Source organism: Osmerus mordax, chromosome 1 (genome assembly GCF_038355195.1).
Source record: "Osmerus mordax isolate fOsmMor3 chromosome 1, fOsmMor3.pri, whole genome shotgun sequence".
NCBI lineage: Eukaryota > Metazoa > Chordata > Actinopteri > Osmeriformes > Osmeridae > Osmerus > Osmerus mordax.
In genome coordinates this window covers 2918891-2936766 of record NC_090050.1, presented here as the reverse complement: position 1 = coordinate 2936766, position 17876 = coordinate 2918891, and the positions used below count along the sequence as shown (strand labels likewise).

Genomic DNA, 17876 nt, shown 5'->3' with positions numbered 1-17876 from the left:
ATTACAAGGACAAAGCCAGAGCTGAGGAGAAGGTCTCAGGAGACCGAGAATCCACAGAACAATGCTTGACAATTCCTCTTATGCCCAAGAACAACCCATAAGTCCACATCTTCACTTATGAACGTATGACTCGCAATGCTACAGTAAGTTACACAACGAGATGTGAGAGCCATCCAGTAGAGAGTGCTGCGTCCAGCAACTCGAGATTTTAAGCATATGACTGGTGGGGGTATGATGACACCCGGCCTCTCACCTCACTCACCTCACCCACAGGGTTTCCCTTTGACACGCTTAGAAAGAGTGCACCGTTCCCCGGAGGAGCTGCGATACCGGGGCGATGCGCGGAGCGGACGGAGCGAGCCCTCGTTCCGGCTCCCTGTTTGCAAAAATCTGCTTAATAAGAACTGGTCGCCCCCGTGGGTGACCTATCAGATATTAAACTGACAAGAACAGAAACTACACTTGATCTGAGCCAAAAGGCCGAGAAGCGATGACCCCCATTACTCCACGATACCCGCGCACGGCCCCTCAGTACCCTTGCGCTGCTCCACGGTGACGGACGACAACGACGAGACTAGACTAGAGTAGGGGGTGTAGGGGTTAGCAGTAGGGGTAGAGGGGAGGGGTAGAGGGGATGGCGAGGGGGCCGGCCCTCGCGCTTCAACCCCGCCCCAAGACGACTTGACCAGTGACGTGCCGGATATATAGGGGTCGGTGCAGCTGCCTGTCTTGTGCTCGCTACGGCAGCACATCTAATAAAATTGGATCGATACAGAGAAGATTAGCATGGCCCCTGCGAAAGGATGACACGCAAATCCGTGAAGCGTTCCGAATTTTGGATCATCATCATCATTCCACCTTTTAGGGTTAGGGCTAGGGCTAGGGCTAGGGTTAGACCTTGACCGACGACCACCTAGTTGTAAACAAACAAACGATCCCCAATTTTTTTTTTGTTTTTTTGTTTTTTTTTAAGTAAAAGGGCGGGAAAACGGCAGGCCAAAGGAAAAGGGCTTCGCCTCACCGGCGTATTCCTTATTTTTGGGCATTTATTCACTAGTTTGTTTGTTGGTTTGTTGGTTGGTTACGTACGCACGCACGCACGCGCATGCACACTCCTCTAGGGGGGGTAAATATTGGCCAAACGACTGAAAATGATTCCCCTATGGTTTCAAGGAAGATGGGGAAACTGAGCAGTGTATTAACATGAACCGCCAAATGAGGCCAATACCAATGGAATTACACACTTGCTTATTTGACTCGATGGGTTCAATCAGAGCAAGAATGGTCAAGGTAAGTAAGTAAGTACGTTCAAATGAAACGTACATGAAATAACATGGCAAATGAATGAAATCAATTACAAGGCAAACGTGTGTGACAAAAGGAAGGTGGACTCTTAGGTGGACTCTTACCTACACCATCATGATTATTGTAAACCAGAGATGGAAAGCCAGAGGTGAGGAATTACAAGGACAAAGCCAGAGCTGAGGAGAAGGTCTCAGGAGACCGAGAATCCACAGAACAATGCTTGACAATTCCTCTTATGCCCAAGAACAACCCATAAGTCCACATCTTCACTTATGAACGTATGACTCGCAATGCTACAGTAAGTTACACAACGAGATGTGAGAGCCATCAAGTAGAGACTGCTGCGTCCAGCAACTCGAGATTTTAAGCATATGACTGGTGGGGGCATGATGACACCCGGCCTCTCACCTCACTCACATTCACTCACCTCACTCACATTCACTCACCTCACTCACATTCACTCACCTCACCCACAGGGTTTCCCTTTGACACGCTTAGAAAGAGTGCACCGTTCCCCGGAGGAGCTGCGATACCGGGGCGATGCGCGGAGCGGACGGAGCGAGCCCTCGTTCCGGCTCCCTGTTTGCAAAAATCTGCTTAATAAGAACTGGTCGCCCCCGTGGGTGACCTATCAGATATTAAACTGACAAGAACAGAAACTACACTTGATCTGAGCCAAAAGGCCGAGAAGCGATGACCCCCATTACTCCACGATACCCGCGCACGGCCCCTCAGTACCCTTGCGCTGCTCCACGGTGACGGACGACAACGACGAGACTAGACTAGAGTAGGGGGTGTAGGGGTTAGCAGTAGGGGTAGAGGGGAGGGGTAGAGGGGATGGCGAGGGGGCCGGCCCTCGCGCTTCAACCCCGCCCCAAGACGACTCGACCAGTGACGTGCCGGATATATAGGGGTCGGTGCAGCTGCCTGTCTTGTGCTCGCTACGGCAGCACATCTAATAAAATTGGATCGATACAGAGAAGATTAGCATGGCCCCTGCGAAAGGATGACACGCAAATCCGTGAAGCGTTCCGAATTTTGGATCATCATCATCATTCCACCTTTTAGGGTTAGGGCTAGGGCTAGGGTTAGACCTTGACCGACGACCACCTAGTTGTAAACAAACAAACGATCCCCAATTTTTTTTTTGTTTTTTTGTTTTTTTTTAAGTAAAAGGGCGGGAAAACGGCAGGCCAAAGGAAAAGGGCTTCGCCTCACCGGCGTATTCCTTATTTTTGGGCATTTATTCACTAGTTTGTTTGTTGGTTTGTTGGTTGGTTACGTACGCACGCACGCACGCACGCGCATGCACACTCCTCTAGGGGGGGTAAATATTGGCCAAACGACTGAAAATGATTCCCCTATGGTTTCAAGGAAGATGGGGAAACTGAGCAGTGTATTAACATGAACCGCCAAATGAGGCCAATACCAATGGAATTACACACTTGCTTATTTGACTCGATGGGTTCAATCAGAGCAAGAATGGTCAAGGTAAGTAAGTAAGTACGTTCAAATGAAACGTACATGAAATAACATGGCAAATGAATGAAATCAATTACAAGGCAAACGTGTGTGACAAAAGGAAGGTGGACTCTTAGGTGGACTCTTACCTACACCATCATGATTATTGTAAACCAGAGATGGAAAGCCAGAGGTGAGGAATTACAAGGACAAAGCCAGAGCTGAGGAGAAGGTCTCAGGAGACCGAGAATCCACAGAACAATGCTTGACAATTCCTCTTATGCCCAAGAACAACCCATAAGTCCACATCTTCACTTATGAACGTATGACTCGCAATGCTACAGTAAGTTACACAACGAGATGTGAGAGCCATCAAGTAGAGACTGCTGCGTCCAGCAACTCGAGATTTTAAGCATATGACTGGTGGGGGCATGATGACACCCGGCCTCTCACCTCACTCACATTCACTCACCTCACTCACATTCACTCACCTCACTCACATTCACTCACCTCACCCACAGGGTTTCCCTTTGACACGCTTAGAAAGAGTGCACCGTTCCCCGGAGGAGCTGCGATACCGGGGCGATGCGCGGAGCGGACGGAGCGAGCCCTCGTTCCGGCTCCCTGTTTGCAAAAATCTGCTTAATAAGAACTGGTCGCCCCCGTGGGTGACCTATCAGATATTAAACTGACAAGAACAGAAACTACACTTGATCTGAGCCAAAAGGCCGAGAAGCGATGACCCCCATTACTCCACGATACCCGCGCACGGCCCCTCAGTACCCTTGCGCTGCTCCACGGTGACGGACGACAACGACGAGACTAGACTAGAGTAGGGGGTGTAGGGGTTAGCAGTAGGGGTAGAGGGGAGGGGTAGAGGGGATGGCGAGGGGGCCGGCCCTCGCGCTTCAACCCCGCCCCAAGACGACTCGACCAGTGACGTGCCGGATATATAGGGGTCGGTGCAGCTGCCTGTCTTGTGCTCGCTACGGCAGCACATCTAATAAAATTGGATCGATACAGAGAAGATTAGCATGGCCCCTGCGAAAGGATGACACGCAAATCCGTGAAGCGTTCCGAATTTTGGATCATCATCATCATTCCACCTTTTAGGGTTAGGGCTAGGGCTAGGGCTAGGGCTAGGGTTAGACCTTGACCGACGACCACCTAGTTGTAAACAAACAAACGATCCCCATTTTATTTTTTGTTTTTTTTTAAGTAAAAGGGCGGGAAAACGGCAGGCCAAAGGAAAAGGGCTTCGCCTCACCGGCGTATTCCTTATTTTTGGGCATTTATTCACTAGTTTGTTTGTTGGTTTGTTGGTTGGTTACGTACGCACGCACGCACGCGCATGCACACTCCTCTAGGGGGGGTAAATATTGGCCAAACGACTGAAAATGATTCCCCTATGGTTTCAAGGAAGATGGGGAAACTGAGCAGTGTATTAACATGAACCGCCAAATGAGGCCAATACCAATGGAATTACACACTTGCTTATTTGACTCGATGGGTTCAATCAGAGCAAGAATGGTCAAGGTAAGTAAGTAAGTACGTTCAAATGAAACGTACATGAAATAACATGGCAAATGAATGAAATCAATTACAAGGCAAACGTGTGTGACAAAAGGAAGGTGGACTCTTAGGTGGACTCTTACCTACACCATCATGATTATTGTAAACCAGAGATGGAAAGCCAGAGGTGAGGAATTACAAGGACAAAGCCAGAGCTGAGGAGAAGGTCTCAGGAGACCGAGAATCCACAGAACAATGCTTGACAATTCCTCTTATGCCCAAGAACAACCCATAAGTCCACATCTTCACTTATGAACGTATGACTCGCAATGCTACAGTAAGTTACACAACGAGATGTGAGAGCCATCAAGTAGAGACTGCTGCGTCCAGCAACTCGAGATTTTAAGCATATGACTGGTGGGGGCATGATGACACCCGGCCTCTCACCTCACTCACATTCACTCACCTCACTCACATTCACTCACCTCACCCACAGGGTTTCCCTTTGACACGCTTAGAAAGAGTGCACCGTTCCCCGGAGGAGCTGCGATACCGGGGCGATGCGCGGAGCGGACGGAGCGAGCCCTCGTTCCGGCTCCCTGTTTGCAAAAATCTGCTTAATAAGAACTGGTCGCCCCCGTGGGTGACCTATCAGATATTAAACTGACAAGAACAGAAACTACACTTGATCTGAGCCAAAAGGCCGAGAAGCGATGACCCCCATTACTCCACGATACCCGCGCACGGCCCCTCAGTACCCTTGCGCTGCTCCACGGTGACGGACGACAACGACGAGACTAGACTAGAGTAGGGGGTGTAGGGGTTAGCAGTAGGGGTAGAGGGGAGGGGTAGAGGGGATGGCGAGGGGGCCGGCCCTCGCGCTTCAACCCCGCCCCAAGACGACTCGACCAGTGACGTGCCGGATATATAGGGGTCGGTGCAGCTGCCTGTCTTGTGCTCGCTACGGCAGCACATCTAATAAAATTGGATCGATACAGAGAAGATTAGCATGGCCCCTGCGAAAGGATGACACGCAAATCCGTGAAGCGTTCCGAATTTTGGATCATCATCATCATTCCACCTTTTAGGGTTAGGGCTAGGGCTAGGGCTAGGGTTAGACCTTGACCGACGACCACCTAGTTGTAAACAAACAAACGATCCCCAATTTTTTTTTTGTTTTTTTGTTTTTTTTTAAGTAAAAGGGCGGGAAAACGGCAGGCCAAAGGAAAAGGGCTTCGCCTCACCGGCGTATTCCTTATTTTTGGGCATTTATTCACTAGTTTGTTTGTTGGTTTGTTGGTTGGTTACGTACGCACGCACGCACGCACGCACGCGCATGCACACTCCTCTAGGGGGGGTAAATATTGGCCAAACGACTGAAAATGATTCCCCTATGGTTTCAAGGAAGATGGGGAAACTGAGCAGTGTATTAACATGAACCGCCAAATGAGGCCAATACCAATGGAATTACACACTTGCTTATTTGACTCGATGGGTTCAATCAGAGCAAGAATGGTCAAGGTAAGTAAGTAAGTACGTTCAAATGAAACGTACATGAAATAACATGGCAAATGAATGAAATCAATTACAAGGCAAACGTGTGTGACAAAAGGAAGGTGGACTCTTAGGTGGACTCTTACCTACACCATCATGATTATTGTAAACCAGAGATGGAAAGCCAGAGGTGAGGAATTACAAGGACAAAGCCAGAGCTGAGGAGAAGGTCTCAGGAGACCGAGAATCCACAGAACAATGCTTGACAATTCCTCTTATGCCCAAGAACAACCCATAAGTCCACATCTTCACTTATGAACGTATGACTCGCAATGCTACAGTAAGTTACACAACGAGATGTGAGAGCCATCAAGTAGAGACTGCTGCGTCCAGCAACTCGAGATTTTAAGCATATGACTGGTGGGGGCATGATGACACCCGGCCTCTCACCTCACTCACATTCACTCACCTCACTCACATTCACTCACCTCACCCACAGGGTTTCCCTTTGACACGCTTAGAAAGAGTGCACCGTTCCCCGGAGGAGCTGCGATACCGGGGCGATGCGCGGAGCGGACGGAGCGAGCCCTCGTTCCGGCTCCCTGTTTGCAAAAATCTGCTTAATAAGAACTGGTCGCCCCCGTGGGTGACCTATCAGATATTAAACTGACAAGAACAGAATTTTTTTAGTTTTAAAAGTTTTATTCACAACAGACACAACACAAGAAAGGCGTGGGGCCTAAACCCCACTCACCCAACCGACACTGTCCGCACAAACCCCAATCCCCATATACACCCTCATAGACACCACAATAAACCCTCGCCCTTCCCAAAAACCCCCACACCCCCAGCCCCTTACACACACAAGTGAAATCCTTAAATAAAACAAATAATAGGAATAACAGGAAACAATAAACGCACCCCAACCACCCGTAGTGGCAATACACAAAATCTGAGGCTTCACACAGGGGCAGGGTACACAGGGACACAATCAGGACCTCACTGGGCCAAAGGCCACGCTCAGGGCCAATCCCAGCAAAACACAAAAAACACAGCCAGGGTGACCCTCCCACACAAAAACCAACACCACCCAAAAAAACCCCGCCCCTCACAGGAGGCCAAGACCCCCCTTCCACCTCTCTCTGGCCGCGTGCATCCCCCACCTCCTCACATCCACCCCCACCCTCACCCGTAGACTATCCTCCACCCTCTTAACACACCCCTCCACCCCCCAGTCCACCCCTCTCTGCACCCACTCCTTCCTCGCCTGCCACAACACCCGTTTAAAAAGGCTGATGATCAGCCACAGGAGGAAGCGATTACGCCTCCCCCCTGACCACCCCACACCCCTCTCCACCCTCACCCATGTGAGCCTAAACCCCGTGACCACCCTGCCCAGCAAAAACCCCGCCCTCGCCCACACTACCCCCGCAAAAGGACAGTCCCACATGACGTGTCTTATGGACTCGTCACCGCTACAGGTGGCCCGCGGGCACACCGAGGTCCGTGCCAGGCCGTGCCGGTGCATGATCTCCCGCACCGGCAGGCCCTTGTGAAGGCACAGCCAATTCAGGTCTTTGAGACCGTTGTCAAGACCGGGCAGTTGTACTGACGACCAGACCGCGGCGGGTATCCCCACCACGGCCGGCGCACAGACTCCCTGCACCAACTCGGCATACAGGGCCCTCTGACTCAGGCCCAGTACCGGGTCCCTGGCCGCAGGGTGCAGCTTCATCCACTTGGCCGCTTGGCCAAAGTGCCACGGCAGCTGCTCCGCCCGGGGGCCCAGGTTGGACCACTCTATCAAGTGCCTCGCCTGATACGAAAAGAAAAAACGTAGGAAGTGCCCAGAAGGGTGCAGCACCGGACTGGACAACTCTCCCAAAAGAAAACAAACGAACACGCAGTCAAGTTTCAGCGGGAAGTGTGGCACGTCCCTCCCCCCCTGACTCACGGGGGCCAGCATGCGGACCCTCGACACGATCTCGTATCTCCCCCCCCAGAGGAAGCGAAACACGAGCCGCGTCAAGGGCCGCCGCATGCCGGCCGGCATGGGATACACGTAAGCCAGGAAGAGGAGAGTCGGCAACACCTCCATCCTCAGGACCAGTACTTTCCCCACGAATGTCAAAGTCCTGGCCTTCCACAGGGACAACTTCCGCTCGACCGCGGTTAGGCGCCTGGTCCAGTTGGCCGTGGCGCACTGGGCCGCCTGAAAATGCACCCCCAAGATCCGCAGGGGCCCTGCACAGTGAGCCAGCCCCCCTGGTACATCCGTCCTTCCCCTCCAGCGCCCAAAGAACTTCACCGACGACTTGGTGAGGTTAAGCACCGCACCAGAGGCCTTCGTGAAATCTTGGAAGGTCTCCAAGGCTCGGATCAGGCTAGCGTCGCTCCCCAGCAGCAGAGTGGTGTCGTCTGCGTACTGAGTCATCTTGACCCGTAGGCCCCCGCTACCTGGTACCAGTATCCCATCAACACCGGGGTCGGCCCGAATGGCCGCCGCCAGGGGCTCCATATAAAGGATGAACAGCAGGGGTGAGAGCGGGCACCCTTGCCTAACCCCTGAGACCAAGTCAAACCTCTGTCCCAAGTGCCCATTGATAGAAACCGTGCACCCCACGGCCGAGTACAGAGTACTCAGCCACCCGATGAACACGTGCCCTATCCCTAGCCTCTCTAACACCTTAAACAAAAAACCTCTGTGGACCCTATCGAACGCCTTTGCCTGGTCGAGGCCGGCTACCATCAGAGGCAGCCCGCGGTCCCCGGCCCAGGCTATGACGTCCCGGAGCAGCTGGAGATTCCAGCGCACGGACCGGCCCCCTACGCCACAGGTCTGGTCCTCGTGCACGACGCCCGGGAGTGCTGTGCGCAGCCGGTCCGCCAAGACCTTGGCCAACAGTTTGTAGTCCACGCACAGCATGGTCAATGGCCGCCAGTTCCCCAGGTCGGTGCCGTCCCCTCCCTTCGACAGGAGGGACAGCACCCCGTCGGCCATCGACCCTCCCAGGGTCGCCGTGCCGAGGACCTCGGTGAGGACCTCGAGGACCGCCGGCCCGATCACATCCCAAAACTTGAGATAGAACTCGGCCGGCAGCCCATCGAGGCCCGGCACCTTCCGCCGGCCCATGCGCCTCAGTGCTCCCTCCAGCTCCCCAAGGGACAACGGCGCCTCCATGGCCGCCGCCACCTCTGGAGGCGCCCGCCGGGTCAACGCTCTAAGGAAGACCTCGCCATAACCCTCATCTACCTCCCTGGCACTAAACAAAACGCGGTAATAGTCGGTGGCGGCCTCCACCATACGGGCAGGCTCCGCTGCTACGTGGCCCTGGAGGTCCCTCACCCCCGCGAACACTGACCTCCTCTTCGCCGCTTTGACCGAGGCGAAGAAAGAGGCCGAGCACGTCTCATTCTCTTCCAAGAAATCCTGACGCGCCCTCAAGAGGTAGGCGCGAGCACGACGCTCATGGATGACCCTCAAACGGACCTTGAGAGCGGCACACCGCTGCAAGTCGGGGGACACTCCCAGGTTTCCCAAGGAATGCTCCAGCTCAAGTTGGTGCTGCAGCCGTGCGATCTCCGCCCTCAAAGCCTTCGCCTGCCTCCTGCAGTGCCCCTGGATAAAGTCCCTCAGTCGGGCCTTAACAGTCTCCCACCACTCGACCATCCCCGCGTAGAAGGGCTTAAGGCCCACGAGGCCCTGATAGAAGTGGGCCACGGAGTCGCAGAACTCCCGCTCCTCCAAGACCCCCAGGTTGAGGCGCCAGTACCCCCGGCCAAAGACCGGCACCCGGGCCCGCACCGTCAAGAGGACCCCATCATGGTCCGAGAAGAATACAGGGAGCACCCGGCCCGACACCGGTCCCAAAGACCGAGGCAAGAAAACGTAGTCTAAACGCTTCTGGACCCCACGGGAATTACGCCACGTGGGCCCGTCCAAATGAGGGGTAGTGCGCCTCCCCCCATCCACCAAACTATGCCCGCTAAACAAAACCCTCCACGCTGCGACACTCACCTCACCCGTGCCCCCTAACTCAACATTGAAATCCCCCCCTACCACCAACACCCTGTTTGTTGCACAGTGAGGGGCCACACACTCCACCAACTCCCCCCTTGCCACCCTCCCCTGTGGCCCATACACGCAAATCACCCGCATTTTCATTTCCCCCACACAAATATCAGCCCCCATGGCCCTCCCCTGTGATATCATAAAAGACCCCTCCACCCGAACCCCACCGCCCCCAAACAAAATCCCCACCCCTGATGAGTGCACCCCCCCCACACTCCATACAGACCCCCCCCTTCCCCACTCCCGCGTAAACCCCACCACATCACCCCTGTCCCTTAAGTGCACCTCCTGTACAAAACACACAGTGAAATTCAAACCCCCCAAAAACGAAAAAACAGCCGCCCTCTTCACCCTGTCCCTCAATCCCCGCAAATTAAAAGTACAAACAGTGAAAGACATGATACATACATAAAAGAAAAAAAAACCCCAAGACCCCAACCTATCACCCATACAAATCCTCCCCCACCCCACTCCCACTCCCCTCCCCCTCCTCCGTCTCCATCCTTTCCCCCCAGGAGGCCGGCACCGGGTTTGGCTCCCCCTCCTCCTCCCCGCCCTCTATAAAACCCCCACCTAACTCCACCGGGGTGTCGGGCATCGAACTGGGCAGAGTCCGCCCTTGCCCCCTCTCCCCGCTTCGTCTACCCTCCCTCCCCTTCCCCCTCTTACTCCCCGCCCCCCCTGCCACAAACCGCTCACCCTCAGCGAGCGCACTCGCCTTTCGGCGGGGGTTCCTCGACCCCCCCACCTCCCCCCCATCCACTCTGTCCAGGACCAGCTGCAGCTGCCCGAGCCCCGCCGGGCCCGACCCGCCGCCTCCAGCCCTCACCATACCATCCACCTCGCCACCCGACCCTAGCCTCGATTCCCCAGAATCTAGGGTCACCTCCGCCTGCGCCGTCAACTCCTCCAACACCCGCGTCAGCTGCCGCAACCCGTCCATGGTGAGGTCTTCCTCCGGAGAGGACGCGGTGACCTCTTCGTCCGCCGCCTCCCCCCTCTCCTCCGCCGTCTCTGGAGTGACCAGGGCGTCGGGGGCTACGTCCGGAACCTCCGGGGCCTCCTCTGGGGCGACAGGGGCCCCGCCCGGGGCACCAGGGGCGACGCCTGGGGTGACAGGGGCACCAGCCTCCCTTGCTGCGGCTCCCGCATAACTCCTCTCCCGGGCAGGGCACGACCTCATTAGGTGCCCCGCCGCACCACAGCGGTGGCAGGTCTTTGGCACGTGGCAGTTCCGTGCCACGTGCCCCTCCTCACCACACACCCCGCAGCGGGGCCCCCCACATGTCACCTCCGTGTGCCCCACCCGGCGACACCTCCTGCAGCAAGGGGGCTGGCGAGCATAGAACAAATAGCCCCTGTCACTCCCGATGGAAAAATAGGCCGGGGGGTGCTGTAGCCCGTCCATCCCCGCTCCGTCCTCACCCAGCAGCATCTGGTACTGGCGCCGCCCCGTCCAGTACCCCAACGAGTCCAGGACGTACCGGGCCCCTGACTTCACGTCCCCATAGCGGCTGAGAAACGCGGCCACCGCCTGCTCCGACACGTTCCCATTATATAAATGGACCGTCACCACCCTAAAATTCTGGCGGTCAAGGTCCACCACCTCATACGACCCAAGGGGCGCCACCGCCCTCTGGGCCCTCACCAAGCCCAGGACGGACGCCGCAATAGCCGCCGTCTTCAGGGTCACATCGAACCCCCTCTCCTGGACGTTGTCCTGTAGACACAGGACCTCCGCCGGCGTCAGTTTTAAAATGGCGATCACCACCTGCCGGGTGAACACCTCTCTCGACAGCCGCGGCACATCCGGGTCCCTCCATGAAAACCGGAGGGAGTTCTTCATACCCGTCCGCGGCCGTCCCATCGGCCTCCCGCCACCAGAGGCGCCACCACCGCCGCCAGCCGGCCCTCCACCACCGCCAAGCGCTCCGCCTCCCGACGCTCCTCCGCCCGGCGCTCCGCCTCCTGGCGCTCCTCCGCCAGGCGCTCCGCCACCTCCCGGTGCTCCGCCGCCAGCCAGCACTCCTCCGCCGCCAAGCGCTCCGCCGCCAGCCTGCACTCCTCCGCCGCCAAGCGCTCCGCCGCCAAGCGCTCCGCCGCCAAGCGCCCCGCCGCCAAGCGCTCCGCCGTCTCCCGACGCTCCTCCGCCAGGCGCTCCGCCGCCTCCCAGACCTTTGTCGCCGCCCGGACCTCCGGCCGCATTGGGGACTCCGCCTCCGTCCCCGGCTCCACCAGATCTGCCAGCCTCCGGCCCCGGAGCATGGGACACACCGTCCCCCCTGGCCTGCAGTCCGCCGGTCAGGGTCCTCCGCAGGATCCCCGCCGCGACCCCAGCCGCTCCCTCCGTGGTCGGGGCAAACCCTCCCACGGCACTCGGCCCAGCGACCATCCCCCCTAAGCACGGTACCGGTGCCCCATACATCGCTCGACTCCCGGTACCGCCAACCCTCCCCGCCCCAGACTCACCGCCGCAGTTCACGTCCGCCTCCAGAATGCCGACTCCAGGTCCACCGCCTCCCGCAATACCGCCGGTTGCCACTGTCGCCTCAATGGCGCTCGATCGCTTGATAAGGCCGCGATGCAGCTTTTGATCTTAGCCAAAAGGCCGAGAAGCGATGACCCCCATTACTCCACGATACCCGCGCACGGCCCCTCAGTACCCTTGCGCTGCTCCACGGTGACGGACGACAACGACGAGACTAGACTAGAGTAGGGGGTGTAGGGGTTAGCAGTAGGGGTAGAGGGGAGGGGTAGAGGGGATGGCGAGGGGGCCGGCCCTCGCGCTTCAACCCCGCCCCAAGACGACTCGACCAGTGACGTGCCGGATATATAGGGGTCGGTGCAGCTGCCTGTCTTGTGCTCGCTACGGCAGCACATCTAATAAAATTGGATCGATACAGAGAAGATTAGCATGGCCCCTGCGAAAGGATGACACGCAAATCCGTGAAGCGTTCCGAATTTTGGATCATCATCATCATTCCACCTTTTAGGGTTAGGGCTAGGGCTAGGGCTAGGGTTAGACCTTGACCGACGACCACCTAGTTGTAAACAAACAAACGATCCCCATTTTATTTTTTGTTTTTTTTTAAGTAAAAGGGCGGGAAAACGGCAGGCCAAAGGAAAAGGGCTTCGCCTCACCGGCGTATTCCTTATTTTTGGGCATTTATTCACTAGTTTGTTTGTTGGTTTGTTGGTTGGTTACGTACGCACGCACGCACGCACGCACGCGCATGCACACTCCTCTAGGGGGGGTAAATATTGGCCAAACGACTGAAAATGATTCCCCTATGGTTTCAAGGAAGATGGGGAAACTGAGCAGTGTATTAACATGAACCGCCAAATGAGGCCAATACCAATGGAATTACACACTTGCTTATTTGACTCGATGGGTTCAATCAGAGCAAGAATGGTCAAGGTAAGTAAGTAAGTACGTTCAAATGAAACGTACATGAAATAACATGGCAAATGAATGAAATCAATTACAAGGCAAACGTGTGTGACAAAAGGAAGGTGGACTCTTAGGTGGACTCTTACCTACACCATCATGATTATTGTAAACCAGAGATGGAAAGCCAGAGGTGAGGAATTACAAGGACAAAGCCAGAGCTGAGGAGAAGGTCTCAGGAGACCGAGAATCCACAGAACAATGCTTGACAATTCCTCTTATGCCCAAGAACAACCCATAAGTCCACATCTTCACTTATGAACGTATGACTCGCAATGCTACAGTAAGTTACACAACGAGATGTGAGAGCCATCAAGTAGAGACTGCTGCGTCCAGCAACTCGAGATTTTAAGCATATGACTGGTGGGGGCATGATGACACCCGGCCTCTCACCTCACTCACCTCACTCACATTCACTCACCTCACTCACATTCACTCACCTCACTCACATTCACTCACCTCACTCACCTCACCCACAGGGTTTCCCTTTGACACGCTTAGAAAGAGTGCACCGTTCCCCGGAGGAGCTGCGATACCGGGGCGATGCGCGGAGCGGACGGAGCGAGCCCTCGTTCCGGCTCCCTGTTTGCAAAAATCTGCTTAATAAGAACTGGTCGCCCCCGTGGGTGACCTATCAGATATTAAACTGACAAGAACAGAAACTACACTTGATCTGAGCCAAAAGGCCGAGAAGCCATGACCCCCATTACTCCACGATACCCGCGCACGGCCCCTCAGTACCCTTGCGCTGCTCCACGGTGACGGACGACAACGACGAGACTAGACTAGAGTAGGGGGTGTAGGGGTTAGCAGTAGGGGTAGAGGGGAGGGGTAGAGGGGATGGCGAGGGGGCCGGCCCTCGCGCTTCAACCCCGCCCCAAGACGACTCGACCAGTGACGTGCCGGATATATAGGGGTCGGTGCAGCTGCCTGTCTTGTGCTCGCTACGGCAGCACATCTAATAAAATTGGATCGATACAGAGAAGATTAGCATGGCCCCTGCGAAAGGATGACACGCAAATCCGTGAAGCGTTCTGAATTTTGGATCATCATCATCATTCCACCTTTTAGGGTTAGGGCTAGGGCTAGGGCTAGGGTTAGACCTTGACCGACGACCACCTAGTTGTAATCAAACAAACGATCCCCATTTTATTTTTTGTTTTTTTTTAAGTAAAAGGGCGGGAAAACGGCAGGCCAAAGGAAAAGGGCTTCGCCTCACCGGCGTATTCCTTATTTTTGGGCATTTATTCACTAGTTTGTTTGTTGGTTTGTTGGTTGGTTACGTACGCACGCACGCACGCACGCGCATGCACACTCCTCTAGGGGGGGTAAATATTGGCCAAACGACTGAAAATGATTCCCCTATGGTTTCAAGGAAGATGGGGAAACTGAGCAGTGTATTAACATGAACCGCCAAATGAGGCCAATACCAATGGAATTACACACTTGCTTATTTGACTCGATGGGTTCAATCAGAGCAAGAATGGTCAAGGTAAGTAAGTAAGTACGTTCAAATGAAACGTACATGAAATAACATGGCAAATGAATGAAATCAATTACAAGGCAAACGTGTGTGACAAAAGGAAGGTGGACTCTTAGGTGGACTCTTACCTACACCATCATGATTATTGTAAACCAGAGATGGAAAGCCAGAGGTGAGGAATTACAAGGACAAAGCCAGAGCTGAGGAGAAGGTCTCAGGAGACCGAGAATCCACAGAACAATGCTTGACAATTCCTCTTATGCCCAAGAACAACCCATAAGTCCACATCTTCACTTATGAACGTATGACTCGCAATGCTACAGTAAGTTACACAACGAGATGTGAGAGCCATCAAGTAGAGACTGCTGCGTCCAGCAACTCGAGATTTTAAGCATATGACTGGTGGGGGCATGATGACACCCGGCCTCTCACCTCACTCACATTCACTCACCTCACTCACATTCACTCACCTCACCCACAGGGTTTCCCTTTGACACGCTTAGAAAGAGTGCACCGTTCCCCGGAGGAGCTGCGATACCGGGGCGATGCGCGGAGCGGACGGAGCGAGCCCTCGTTCCGGCTCCCTGTTTGCAAAAATCTGCTTAATAAGAACTGGTCGCCCCCGTGGGTGACCTATCAGATATTAAACTGACAAGAACAGAAACTACACTTGATCTGAGCCAAAAGGCCGAGAAGCGATGACCCCCATTACTCCACGATACCCGCGCACGGCCCCTCAGTACCCTTGCGCTGCTCCACGGTGACGGACGACAACGACGAGACTAGACTAGAGTAGGGGGTGTAGGGGTTAGCAGTAGGGGTAGAGGGGAGGGGTAGAGGGGATGGCGAGGGGGCCGGCCCTCGCGCTTCAACCCCGCCCCAAGACGACTCGACCAGTGACGTGCCGGATATATAGGGGTCGGTGCAGCTGCCTGTCTTGTGCTCGCTACGGCAGCACATCTAATAAAATTGGATCGATACAGAGAAGATTAGCATGGCCCCTGCGAAAGGATGACACGCAAATCCGTGAAGCGTTCCGAATTTTGGATCATCATCATCATTCCACCTTTTAGGGTTAGGGCTAGGGCTAGGGCTAGGGTTAGACCTTGACCGACGACCACCTAGTTGTAAACAAACAAACGATCCCCAATTTTTTTTTTGTTTTTTTGTTTTTTTTTAAGTAAAAGGGCGGGAAAACGGCAGGCCAAAGGAAAAGGGCTTCGCCTCACCGGCGTATTCCTTATTTTTGGGCATTTATTCACTAGTTTGTTTGTTGGTTTGTTGGTTGGTTACGTACGCACGCACGCACGCGCATGCACACTCCTCTAGGGGGGGTAAATATTGGCCAAACGACTGAAAATGATTCCCCTATGGTTTCAAGGAAGATGGGGAAACTGAGCAGTGTATTAACATGAACCGCCAAATGAGGCCAATACCAATGGAATTACACACTTGCTTATTTGACTCGATGGGTTCAATCAGAGCAAGAATGGTCAAGGTAAGTAAGTAAGTACGTTCAAATGAAACGTACATGAAATAACATGGCAAATGAATGAAATCAATTACAAGGCAAACGTGTGTGACAAAAGGAAGGTGGACTCTTAGGTGGACTCTTACCTACACCATCATGATTATTGTAAACCAGAGATGGAAAGCCAGAGGTGAGGAATTACAAGGACAAAGCCAGAGCTGAGGAGAAGGTCTCAGGAGACCGAGAATCCACAGAACAATGCTTGACAATTCCTCTTATGCCCAAGAACAACCCATAAGTCCACATCTTCACTTATGAACGTATGACTCGCAATGCTACAGTAAGTTACACAACGAGATGTGAGAGCCATCCAGTAGAGAGTGCTGCGTCCAGCAACTCGAGATTTTAAGCATATGACTGGTGGGGGTATGATGACACCCGGCCTCTCACCTCACTCACCTCACCCACAGGGTTTCCCTTTGACACGCTTAGAAAGAGTGCACCGTTCCCCGGAGGAGCTGCGATACCGGGGCGATGCGCGGAGCGGACGGAGCGAGCCCTCGTTCCGGCTCCCTGTTTGCAAAAATCTGCTTAATAAGAACTGGTCGCCCCCGTGGGTGACCTATCAGATATTAAACTGACAAGAACAGAAACTACACTTGATCTGAGCCAAAAGGCCGAGAAGCGATGACCCCCATTACTCCACGATACCCGCGCACGGCCCCTCAGTACCCTTGCGCTGCTCCACGGTGACGGACGACAACGACGAGACTAGACTAGAGTAGGGGGTGTAGGGGTTAGCAGTAGGGGTAGAGGGGAGGGGTAGAGGGGATGGCGAGGGGGCCGGCCCTCGCGCTTCAACCCCGCCCCAAGACGACTTGACCAGTGACGTGCCGGATATATAGGGGTCGGTGCAGCTGCCTGTCTTGTGCTCGCTACGGCAGCACATCTAATAAAATTGGATCGATACAGAGAAGATTAGCATGGCCCCTGCGAAAGGATGACACGCAAATCCGTGAAGCGTTCCGAATTTTGGATCATCATCATCATTCCACCTTTTAGGGTTAGGGCTAGGGCTAGGGCTAGGGTTAGACCTTGACCGACGACCACCTAGTTGTAAACAAACAAACGATCCCCAATTTTTTTTTTGTTTTTTTGTTTTTTTTTAAGTAAAAGGGCGGGAAAACGGCAGGCCAAAGGAAAAGGGCTTCGCCTCACCGGCGTATTCCTTATTTTTGGGCATTTATTCACTAGTTTGTTTGTTGGTTTGTTGGTTGGTTACGTACGCACGCACGCACGCGCATGCACACTCCTCTAGGGGGGGTAAATATTGGCCAAACGACTGAAAATGATTCCCCTATGGTTTCAAGGAAGATGGGGAAACTGAGCAGTGTATTAACATGAACCGCCAAATGAGGCCAATACCAATGGAATTACACACTTGCTTATTTGACTCGATGGGTTCAATCAGAGCAAGAATGGTCAAGGTAAGTAAGTAAGTACGTTCAAATGAAACGTACATGAAATAACATGGCAAATGAATGAAATCAATTACAAGGCAAACGTGTGTGACAAAAGGAAGGTGGACTCTTAGGTGGACTCTTACCTACACCATCATGATTATTGTAAA

The 17876-nt window shown here is 54.1% G+C and overlaps 16 non-coding genes across 16 annotated transcripts; 8 read left to right on the top strand and 8 right to left on the bottom strand.

Annotated features, from left to right (window-relative positions):
• Positions 1-295: 295 nt before the first annotated feature.
• On the bottom strand, positions 296-492 carry LOC136952568 (U2 spliceosomal RNA). Its single transcript, XR_010877880.1, has one exon. It is a non-coding gene; the product is annotated as a U2 spliceosomal RNA (small nuclear RNA).
• A 239-nt stretch (positions 493-731) lies between these two features.
• LOC136953848 (U6 spliceosomal RNA) lies at positions 732-838 on the top strand. Its single transcript, XR_010878015.1, has one exon. It is a non-coding gene; the product is annotated as a U6 spliceosomal RNA (small nuclear RNA).
• Positions 839-1803: 965 nt separating this feature from the next.
• On the bottom strand, positions 1804-2000 carry LOC136952557 (U2 spliceosomal RNA). The gene has a single exon (XR_010877879.1). It is a non-coding gene; the product is annotated as a U2 spliceosomal RNA (small nuclear RNA).
• Positions 2001-2239: 239 nt separating this feature from the next.
• LOC136953841 (U6 spliceosomal RNA) lies at positions 2240-2346 on the top strand. The gene has a single exon (XR_010878014.1). It is a non-coding gene; the product is annotated as a U6 spliceosomal RNA (small nuclear RNA).
• Positions 2347-3309: 963 nt separating this feature from the next.
• Positions 3310-3506, bottom strand: LOC136952546 (U2 spliceosomal RNA). The gene has a single exon (XR_010877878.1). It is a non-coding gene; the product is annotated as a U2 spliceosomal RNA (small nuclear RNA).
• A 239-nt stretch (positions 3507-3745) lies between these two features.
• On the top strand, positions 3746-3852 carry LOC136953836 (U6 spliceosomal RNA). Its single transcript, XR_010878013.1, has one exon. It is a non-coding gene; the product is annotated as a U6 spliceosomal RNA (small nuclear RNA).
• A 944-nt stretch (positions 3853-4796) lies between these two features.
• On the bottom strand, positions 4797-4993 carry LOC136952535 (U2 spliceosomal RNA). Its single transcript, XR_010877877.1, has one exon. It is a non-coding gene; the product is annotated as a U2 spliceosomal RNA (small nuclear RNA).
• A 239-nt stretch (positions 4994-5232) lies between these two features.
• On the top strand, positions 5233-5339 carry LOC136953833 (U6 spliceosomal RNA). The gene has a single exon (XR_010878012.1). It is a non-coding gene; the product is annotated as a U6 spliceosomal RNA (small nuclear RNA).
• Positions 5340-6293: 954 nt separating this feature from the next.
• Positions 6294-6475, bottom strand: LOC136952821 (U2 spliceosomal RNA). The gene has a single exon (XR_010877903.1). It is a non-coding gene; the product is annotated as a U2 spliceosomal RNA (small nuclear RNA).
• Positions 6476-12703: 6228 nt separating this feature from the next.
• On the top strand, positions 12704-12810 carry LOC136953821 (U6 spliceosomal RNA). The gene has a single exon (XR_010878010.1). It is a non-coding gene; the product is annotated as a U6 spliceosomal RNA (small nuclear RNA).
• A 983-nt stretch (positions 12811-13793) lies between these two features.
• Positions 13794-13990, bottom strand: LOC136952711 (U2 spliceosomal RNA). Its single transcript, XR_010877893.1, has one exon. It is a non-coding gene; the product is annotated as a U2 spliceosomal RNA (small nuclear RNA).
• Positions 13991-14229: 239 nt separating this feature from the next.
• On the top strand, positions 14230-14336 carry LOC136953954 (U6 spliceosomal RNA). The gene has a single exon (XR_010878039.1). It is a non-coding gene; the product is annotated as a U6 spliceosomal RNA (small nuclear RNA).
• A 942-nt stretch (positions 14337-15278) lies between these two features.
• LOC136952524 (U2 spliceosomal RNA) lies at positions 15279-15475 on the bottom strand. The gene has a single exon (XR_010877876.1). It is a non-coding gene; the product is annotated as a U2 spliceosomal RNA (small nuclear RNA).
• A 239-nt stretch (positions 15476-15714) lies between these two features.
• LOC136953817 (U6 spliceosomal RNA) lies at positions 15715-15821 on the top strand. Its single transcript, XR_010878009.1, has one exon. It is a non-coding gene; the product is annotated as a U6 spliceosomal RNA (small nuclear RNA).
• A 917-nt stretch (positions 15822-16738) lies between these two features.
• LOC136952513 (U2 spliceosomal RNA) lies at positions 16739-16935 on the bottom strand. Its single transcript, XR_010877875.1, has one exon. It is a non-coding gene; the product is annotated as a U2 spliceosomal RNA (small nuclear RNA).
• Positions 16936-17174: 239 nt separating this feature from the next.
• LOC136953811 (U6 spliceosomal RNA) lies at positions 17175-17281 on the top strand. The gene has a single exon (XR_010878007.1). It is a non-coding gene; the product is annotated as a U6 spliceosomal RNA (small nuclear RNA).
• The last annotated feature ends 595 nt before the right edge of the window (positions 17282-17876 follow it).